This window comes from Cetorhinus maximus, chromosome 10 (assembly GCF_964194155.1).
Source record: "Cetorhinus maximus chromosome 10, sCetMax3.hap1.1, whole genome shotgun sequence".
In the NCBI taxonomy this organism is placed as follows: domain Eukaryota; kingdom Metazoa; phylum Chordata; class Chondrichthyes; order Lamniformes; family Cetorhinidae; genus Cetorhinus; species Cetorhinus maximus.
This window is the reverse complement of record NC_135888.1, coordinates 99,919,765-99,930,150: the sequence shown is the minus strand read 5'-3', so window position 1 is coordinate 99,930,150 and position 10,386 is coordinate 99,919,765. Positions and strand designations below refer to the sequence as shown.

The window sequence follows — 10,386 nt, the reverse complement described above, 5'->3', positions numbered from 1 at the left end:
CCATTGCTTGCAGCTGGTTGTTTGCTTTCTTCGGTTGGCCTAAAGTGGTGCCGTCAGCTGCTTAGGCCCTGAGCTCTGGAAATACCTCCCTAAACTTCTCCATCTCCCTACCTCACTTTGCTCCAATAAGACACTCCTTAAAACCTCTCTTCTGCCCTATTCCTCCTAATGTAGCTCGATGTCATATTTTGTTTTATAATGCCCCTCTGAAGCACATTTTGGGATGTTTTACCACATTAAAGAGGTTATATAAATACAAGTTGTTGTTAAATAGACAATGTCACCAAAAGCATTACTGGAGCACAACAGCCAAGGAGGAATTTAAGAGATCCATTTATTAAAATTTAGCCATTTTATCCATCAGAATCTTAGAGTGCGCGAGTCTAACTGCAACACAGTTACATTGGCTACTAACATTACTGTTAGGTCTCTGATTTGAGAAGTTGTTGGCCTCCACTACTGATACAAACTTTTACTTCCAAAACCAATTTACTTCCGGTCTTTGTTGCCGGTTATGTTTCCAATTAGTTCTATTTATCATGATTCACTGCAAGAACATAAGGGTCTGGAATTTTTCCTCGGTTGCACTGATATTTTGGGCACAATTCAGCCAAAATCAGTCAAACCAGTGCAAAGAATCACATTAATTTATGAGCAAATTACGTTTAGTGTAGCTCTCAAATTTCTGCAATCTTTTGTGCTAGTCTAAAAACATCACGCTCAAAAACATCCCTCACACAAAACTGGCTACTCACTCAGGTCGAATTAATCACTATTGAAAGTTTCTCCTAATTGCACTCATTTGCAAGCCTTCAAGGAACCTCTAAAAATTAAGCTTGTTTTTAAGCTAATAGGCACATTTTAAAAACGTTTGAATATATATTTTAACTTCCCTGAGAAACTGACTACTGTGTAATGTATTTTAATATGTAAACTCATGGCAGGCCATTAATTTGCATATGTATTAACAAATATCAGTCAAATACCCAGTACTTTTCTCACCAGTAATCTCCCCATTTCTCTCGAGGCACTGACTTCTTGATGAATCCAATTCCAGTTTCCCTTCGGCACCTTGCCCAACGGATCATATTATTATATGACTCCAGACAGTGAGTATTGGCAGGTGTTAGAAACCTTGAAGCTGGGCCAATCCTGTACTTGCTCAACATCCACACATTTCCTTTGAAAGGAATTGCTTGACAGTGATCAGAAGGAGGAATCCTAGTCACTTTTCACCTCTGACTCAAAAGTGCTGAAGCCAAATATAGCGTGCACCCAGCTAAAATCAGTTAAATCAGCTCAAAATGGGAATCAGACCCGAGGCTTTTTCTGGAGTTGGAGATTGGGGGGTGGATTCCATATGGCTCAGCTGCTTAGTGCATTAAGCTAAAACATCAAAAGAGCTCAATATCCATTTTGTCATAGATATACAATCAAATGTTCAAATAAAACAAGGAATATTTTAAAAGCAAAAAACTGCAGATGCTGGAAATCCAAAACAAAAATAAAAATACCTGGAAAAACTCAGCAGGTCTGACAGCATCTGCGGAGAGGAACACAGTTAACGTTTCAAGTCCGCATGACTCTTCAACAGAACTTTAAGATTTGCTTACCATCTACTGAAGACATCACATGCGCAATGCTCATGAATTATGTCTGAGTAATGAGCTCAATGTGAATGCACTCAGGTTTGTAGACTGTGCAAATGTAAAATAGTAGAATAGTAATAGGATCAATAAGCTCTTTGTAGTGTCCCTCAGGTGTTTAGGTTTGTATTCACATTTATGCAGCCCAAATTAAATCTAGGTATACTAGGAAAGTCAGGATTCAGAAAAGATCTTTCTGTCCGTCAATGGTGCACAAACTTTCGCATAATTGTTGCGTATAATTGTATGACACCAGTATTTTTACCCCTAATACATCTCACATGGCAATTACTTCAAACATTCTAATTAAGTTCTTCCCAATATCAATTTTATTTTTTTCACTATCTCCATTTATTTAAAATTCATCTACACAAAAATCAACCAAAAAGCACTAATCATTTTCCATTAAATTACAGTATGTTAAACATGTATTTCAGGCAGAAACAGGCATTTGCTCAATAGTTGATCAATTCAATAAATATGTTTCTTTAATAAATATACAGTTGATGTTTTATTGATTTAAGTATGAGATTATTTGATGAATTTATCTAGTTATTGTTTCATGGTGGTCTTTTTTCTCACCTCTCAGATCTCCTTCCCTTTTCTTTGCTCTGAATCCTCATACTGGTTCAATCTCTCCCAGAACTGTTGTGGTTTTTTTTTCCCCCCTGATCTGGAAAAAACCTCATCTTCAAACGCCGATTCATCTCACTCACCATGCCAAATCTTCCTCTGTAGTTCAAATGCCGGTTCTTCTCTCAAACTTGCACCGAGTGGAATCTCAGCTACCAAACACCATGAGTTTGTTGTCGGACATGTGTAGCGCTCCCACTGAAAACAAGAGGTGCATAAGCCTTGGGCAATAATTGGATATTCCCACACTCAAATGCTCACTCTCTCAAGGCTCAGGCATCAATCATTAATTGGTGGCCATGTTTTCCTTTTAACACGTATAGCAGGGAAATAGCAGGGTTAGCACCAAAGCATCTGCTATAAGCAGCAGAGACTGCATATTATACAATAGTAACTGATGTGGAATAGTACCATTTACTAGCTCAATCTTTGATTTCCCCAAAATATACTGTAGGTTCCCTGGTGATTAAATATTTAGATAACATTTCAGAATGAAATGACAGTAATTTACGGAGAGATAGTGGTGTAGTGGTAATGTCATGGGTTAGTAATCCAAGCTAATGGACACAGGTTCAAATCCCACCACAGCAGCTGGTGGAATTTAAATTCAATTAATAAATCTGGAATATAAAGCTAGTCTCAGTAATGGTAACCATGAAGCTGTCATCAATTGTTGTAAAAAGCCATCTGGTTCACTCATAACCTTTAGGGAAGGAAATCTGCTGTCCTTGCCTGGCCTACATATGACTTCAAATCCACAGCAATATGGTTGCCTCTTAAATGTCATGAAAAGTTAATAGGGGAATTCTATTTTTTTTTAATTCACCTGAAGACATTTCTGAACCTTTTTTTGATGGATTTGTGCAGCAGAAAGATGTTTTTCAACAGTCTTATCCTTTGCTTTTTCAACATTATATTCAAGCCATGCTTAATAGTGTTTTTGGATACAGCTGTTTGACCAGACAAATTAACTGACTAAATTCTGTTCCACTATATTTTCAAATATTAGGTAGAATGAAACTATATGAATAAAACTGTTGACTTTTTCTTTAACCATTTCGTAGTAACCTGCAAAACAATGTCAGATAGGTTATTTTGTAAGTGTAGGTCTCATGCCTTTAAACAGAGCAACCGATGGAAATGAATGCTGGATTGAGATTTACGCTCTTAGTCTCTAATATTTCCAGTTTTAAGTGTTAAATAATTACTGATGCGGGATAGGTTGCCTATTTTCTTAGCTAGGGATGTTATATTGTGTAAACCAAAAAGATACAATCAGGCAATAGGACACACACAGATGAAATTTGCTCATCTCTTCAGTGTCTTCTCCTATTGAAGCGTTCAGCTTTTCAGCTTGACCTAGGCATATGACTGAGGTTGTAAACTTTATGTTTATGTTTAAGGGATTAGATGTAATGAGAATAATATAAAACCATAATTGTGGTCACCTTCCTGGGGCAATCCATTGCACTTCAATCCACTAGCTTCTATTCAGGCAGAATATGGTTACTAAAAGTGCATTTATATAGTAATTTGCACTACATCAGGATATCCCAAAGCAATTTACCCAGGCTTAAGTTCCTCTGTAGTCAGAACATTATGCTGTAATATCAAAATCCCCTTATAGGTTTGTAACTTATGCAATATGCATCTATGACAAACTAGGAAAACATCAAGTTCAATTTGTGATCTGTGCAGTTAGTCAGGGCAGCACTACTAAAACACAGCTACCAAGAACCTCCATTTACGTAGTACTTCTCACACCTGGACAACTTATAAGAGCACATTACAATAAAGGAGGAAAGAGGAATGGTCACCAACGGCATGGTTGAAGAGAAAGGTCATGAAAGCATGCAGCGAGATGGCTAGGTAGAGAATTGAGTAGAGTTGTAAATTGCAGAAGCATTGAGGCTTTACAAGAGACCACCCTTTCTAAAGTGAAACGGCATCCAGCATTAGAAAACCAGAGTTTGAAAATGTGATCATAAGAGATCACTGAAATAGGATGGGATGAGGCCCTAGAGATCCGAAATAAATGGCTGAGAACGTTAAAAATTGACACATTGAACACGGAGAGGTGTGAATGCAAGTTTGTGGAAGCAATTAGGAGGGCATTGATGAAGTCAATGGACTCAGGTATCAGCAGAAGGGACAGATGAGGGCAAAAAGCATGGAATATTATGGGGGTTGAGGGAGGGGAGGAATTCCGATTCAACTTGACTGTCATGGTAACAGTTCCCAATTCTACATGAGACTACGGTTGTTCAAATAAAGACTAGAGCACCAAAGTGTTGATAAAGCCTCAACCTGTCCTATATCCAACTAGAGAAAGATTTGTCTCATTCATATCTTGATATTGGACAAAGAATTTGAGAACATGACAAAAAACATTTGGGCTAATGAAGACGACTGCAAGAGGGGTGGGCATCATAAGCAAATGTTTGGAAACTGGCCCTTTGGTTCAGGGAAATTTTACCAAGAGGTAGCATGTAGATATGAAAAGGAAGGGGCCAATGATGAACTCTGTGTTTTACTGCAGACGTGTGAACAAAAGACATGTAATGCCTGTAATGAGTCATGCATGAGCATACTTGCTTCCTACAGAAGAAAGCACTCTCACCTTTAAGTCAGAAGGTTACCATTTCAAGTCCCACTCCCAAAATTTGAACACAAAATCTAGGCTGACATATCAGCTCAGTACTGATTGAGTGCTTCGCTGTTGGAGGTGCTGCCTTTTGGATTAACTGTTACACTAAGGCCCCTTTCTAACCACTCAAGTGGATCTTTTAAAAATGTATTCATGGGAATCAGTGCCACTGGGAAGGCTAGCATTTATTGCCCATCTCCAATTCCACCCTTTAAGGGTGGAGGAATACCTTGCAAGGCCATTTCAGAAGGCAGTCAACTACATTGCTGTATGTTTGTAGTCACATATGGGACTGGGTAAGAATGGCATATTTCCTTCCCCAAAGATGACTAATGAACCAGATGGGTTTTTACAACAATCCAACAGTTTCATGGCCACCATTACTGATACTATCCTTTTAACTGGATGATAAAAGTTACATCCATTCAGCCCTTTGCCACAATGGAAGTCTATTTTTTAAAAAATAAATCTAGAAGTTTTTATTTATTTGTCAAATTTATATTACCTGGTGATTCTCACCAGTTTGTGTAAGCTTGCTTTGCCACAATTGGCTGTTGCCTTTCCTACATTTAAGTTGCTCCAAAAGTATTTAATTGGATGTAAAGTACTTTGGGACATACTAAGGTTGTGAAAGGTGCTGTACAAATGCAAATTTCTTTTAAAAAAGTGAAATAGGAAGGGTAATACACATCTTTCAACCAAATGAAGCGAGGGCAAAAGCCACTATCACATGCTTTGCTGCTCTGATCTGCGAGGGGGCAAGAATCAGTAGTGAACCAAAGTTCAGTCAGAGCCAGATGTCACAAAATATTCTCTAGATTGAAGTCAATTAGGATGGCAACTGGGATGGAGCTTGCAGCAGGTGTTACTATGATAGTGGCAGATGCCCAACTCGAGGCAGAAAGGGGCACTGAGCGAATCCAGGAGGAATAAGAGCAGGGAGGGGATGGGACAATTTGTTGGCAGGAGCTGTGCTGATGTAAGAAGCATAACTGGGTGAAAGGTAAGAAGGTGGCAGAGATGTAAGGAAATAAGGGAAGTACAAGTGCTAGATCCAGCAACCATTGTGTGCAATGGAACAGTCCAACATTTTGAAAAGCCAACTGCCTCTATCCTACCCTGGTATTTCCTATTGTAAAACACCTCCAGCTTTGCTAAGTTTTGCTGTTTGTCATGTAATCAGAATTGGGAAGAGAGTTAGCTATCTTCAAGATGTTTTTGATAGCTTGTGAACAATTTTTTTCTATTGGGGTGGTTGTACTTCAAGGGGGGGGAAAAAAAAACCATGTAACACCAGATGCACAGGACACAGACAAAGCCCTTGGATTAGCTGCAGTATTTCTCAACCAGAAAGCCTCACTCCAGACAGCTACACCAAGTGATTAAAATATGGTCTCAATAGTAGGTTGATGCAGAAGAGTACTTGCCTCTAGATTGATTGACCAGAGCTCAATGATCCTATTCTTGCCTCTGCATCAGATGGGTTGGGTTCAGGGCCCCACTGCAAACAGACTTAAAGCACCAGCTCTTAAAAACTGGATTGATATCCAGCCCAGATCTGATGGGTTTAAGCAGCTAGTGCCCATCAAGAGAGGCTGGGCTATTTAAGCTTTAGTTGCAGCCCACTTATGGCTTGCGTTGGAGGCTCTAGACCCAAGGTCCACTAAATTCATTCCTTGGATGAGAGTGTTCTCCTATGATTAGAGGCTAAGTAAATTGGGCCTATATTCTCTGGAGTTTAGAAAAATGAGAGGTTATTCTCCCTGGCTGGGGAAATCTAGAACACAGCAAAAAATCTCAGAATAAGGGATCGATCAGTTAGGACTCACAGGAGAAAATTCTTTAGAGGATTGTGAATCTTCAGATTTCTCTTTGCAGGGGGATATGAATGCATTATCGTTGACTATATTTGGGGCTGAGATTGTGAGATCTTTGGTGTCTCTAAGGAATCAAGGGATTATGGGGGAAATGGGTGGGAAAGTGGAGTTTAGGCAGAAGATCAGCCATGATTGTACTGAATACAGAACCAGCTCAAGGGGCTTTATGGTCTACTCCTGCTCCTAATTTGTACATTTAGGGGAAGGTACTCAAATTAAAACTGTTACAAGGGCAGTGGGAAACCCATCTTAGCTGGTCTTCCCTGATAAGTAACAAAAAAACTCAAGACTGCAGTTCAGACCTGCTCTATAGCAGAACAAACACCACTTGCACCAAACTCAAACTTCCTGGTGTTTGATATTTTCCACATGAAGTACTTCCAGAATGCTCAATGACCGGAAGTAATATCCAGAATGTGTCAGATTCTCAAATATGCCTTTTTATAAAAAAATTCAACTGAAGACTGGACAAGGTCATAACTAATAAGTTCCACCCTCAAATTACTACACTTTACTTGACTGTCCTCCCCCCGCGAAAATGTTTCTCTTTACGCTTTTCCATACCACTACTTTACACAAATGTGTTTACTATGTGTTTTTTTAAATTAAAAATCAATGATTAAATGTGAAAAGAACCACCTCCTGCTTCTCCTCAACTATCAGTCTTTGAATGCATATTTATAGGTTTTAATTCAAATATCTCTAGCTTTCACTTTCATAATTCCAGCCATATCAATACAAAAAGAAAGACGCAAGTCAGAGCTTAGCCTCAGGATCTTAATTCAAACCATTCAGCATCAGAATTTATCAAAAATATAAAGTGGTTGTGGAAACTTTTTAATGAAGACTTAAAATGGATGTAGTCACTTGTTAATTTTCCAGGTGGTTAAAAAATGCTCATGCTCCTAATAAGTAATTTCAGACTTACAAGTTAAACTGAACAGACTGTAAACTGAATTTTTTTTATTGTGAAAAAAGTATACAATTATCCTTGATTAGATGAATACATTATGTAGCTTTACAGCTACTTCTGTGTACATATCAAATACATCCCCCTTACACAGTTTACACACAATTCACTTTTAGCTTGAGCCATGTGTACAAATCAAATACTTCCCCCTTACACATTAAATTCATGCGCATGTTAAAAGGCATATCCTCCATAATCTCTGTTTCTGCTTCTATTGCTAACACCATAATCTCCCCTGTAAGGTCCAGCATACTTTTCCATACCACCCCCTCCTCTCATGGGGCCATAGTTGGACTGCTCAGGGGAATAGCTCCCAAAATTGTCATACATGTCATCGAAATTCTCATTATTGTATCCTCTTTCGCCACCGCCATAGCTCGCAAACCCATAATCCCGAATTCGATCATAACTTCCGCCTGAGAAGGAACGGTCACGCCGAGGATACCCCCCATCACCATAACCACCATAGACGTCTCCTCGATTTCCTCTATCATTGTAGTAGCCGCCTCCGCCGCCATGGGCCCCATACCCAGCTGCATTTCCAAAATTGCCATTACTCCGACCGTTTCTCTGGCTAAAGTTGCCAGCTCGGCCGCGAGGTCTAGTTCCGCTCTGCATCTCCTCCTTCGACAAACCTTTCTTGACTTCACACCGGTAGCCATTAATCATGTGGTACTTCTGTATAACCGCTTTATCAACAGAATCATGGTCATCGAAGTACACAAAGGCAAAGCCTCTTTTCTTGCCAGTCTCTCGGTCACAGATCACATCTACTTTCTCAATCATACCATAGTCTGAGAAGTAGCTTTGTAAATCATTCTCGCCAAGGTTCTCTTTTATACCGCCAACAAAGATCTTCTTTACCTTCATGTTGAAGCCAGGTTTGTTGGAGTCTTCCCTTGGCACAGCTCGTTTCAGATCCACCGTGCGGCCATCTAAGACATGAGGCCTAGCAGCCATTGCAGCATCCGCCTCGCTCGGCGAAGAATATGTGACAAAACCGAAGCCACGGGGGCGCCGGGTGATCGTATCTTGTACGACAACACAGTCAGTTAGCTTCCCCCACTGCTCAAAATGGTTCCGCAGGTTTCCTTCCACCGTTTCAAAGCTGAGCCCGCCAACAAATAGCTTACAGAGCTGTTCCCTCGCCATGTTGCAACAACTGCTTTCACTACACACTGCAGGAGACTGACTGCCTGCCTAATGAGCGCTTTATATAGCAGGGAGAGAGGGGCGGGGCCTCACCTCGGCTCCGCCGCCCTGATTGGTCAGTGGCTGGCTGCTAGGTAACCTCGGCCCCATTCTGTGCTGCAGTTCAGGAGCCCTGTCTGTTCCATTGTCCTCAAGATAGATGGAGGGATCACCTCAAACTGCAACACTTAGCTACTACTTGCTCAATATAAACTACTGCTTCAGTAGAAAAAAAAAGCAGAAACTGTTTTCATTAGGCTTCTTAAGTAAGCAAGTTTTTATGCAATTTATTGTAAATTAACACCGCCTAAATTAGTTTATAGTTCACCTTCCTTGGATCAGTGTAAGATAAATGCTCCAAAACAGCAATATTATGCAAGAGGATTAATATCACCTTCGATTTTTAAGCAACTAGCTCCAGCTCTAATTTAATCCACGTGGATTCCAATTGAAATTCCAACCAAAATTACAGGTTGGATCAGGAACAAAGAGTATCGCCTTCAGTATGCCTTGAACCGTTGATCTCGTCACATCGAGCGTGGCCACACTCCACACCATTCACGAACACTTTGTACACTCAACCTCTGTCAAGTGACACTGACTCACCATCTCAAAACAATCCTGGTCCAGTTTCATTGATCCTTCATCTCATGGCATTTTAACAAAATACTTTTCTTCCTTCCAGGTGTGAAGGATCACAAGCTCAAAAAAATTAAAGAATACCAACACCCCTCTATATTCTTCCCCTGCACTTTCCTCAGACTCCATCCCTTCATCAAATCTCACCTCTTACCTTGTACTCATGACACCCAACCTTTCCTTTTGACCCTGAATGGTCTGATCTTTGCTTCATCATCACCTTACCCACCACCAACTGGGCATTCCCCTCCAAGTCACTCACCATGACTTGGAAATATAAATCACCATTCCTTCACTGGCACTGGGTCAAAATTCCGGATTCCCCTTCCTAACAGCACTGTGTGCACACCTACACCACATGAACTGCAGCAGTTCAAGGCAGCAGCTCACTAATACTTTCAAGGGCAAATAGGGATGGGCAATAAATACTGGCCCGGCCAGTGAAGCCCACATCCTCCTCTAACCTAGCTCCCTCTGAACTCTCAGCACTCTGGTCCAACCCGAACAAGTTATCAAATCTGCTGACAGGGTGCTGTTATTGCCTGGCATACTGATCTATACCTAGCAAAGGCCAAACGCCAACACTGACTCTCCTACTCCCCCACATGCAGACCATAACCTCAACATTGAGCATCAAGCCATCATTTCCAGGACCGTCACTAACCTCGTCTCCTCTGGAAATCTTTCCTCCACTGCCTCCAACCTCAGTTCCCCAACCCCATACAGCCTGCTTCTACTGCTGTGATAGGCCCATTTCAGCCTGCTCCAGCCCCACAGAACTGA

General features: G+C 40.6%; 1 pseudogene across 1 annotated transcript; it reads right to left on the bottom strand.

Moving 5' to 3' along the window:
• Positions 1 to 7,746: 7,746 nt before the first annotated feature.
• Positions 7,747 to 9,576, bottom strand: LOC144685880 (heterogeneous nuclear ribonucleoproteins A2/B1 pseudogene; annotated as a pseudogene). Its single transcript, XR_013577802.1, has one exon. The product of XR_013577802.1 is annotated as a heterogeneous nuclear ribonucleoproteins A2/B1 pseudogene (transcript).
• Positions 9,577 to 10,386: the final 810 nt, after the last annotated feature.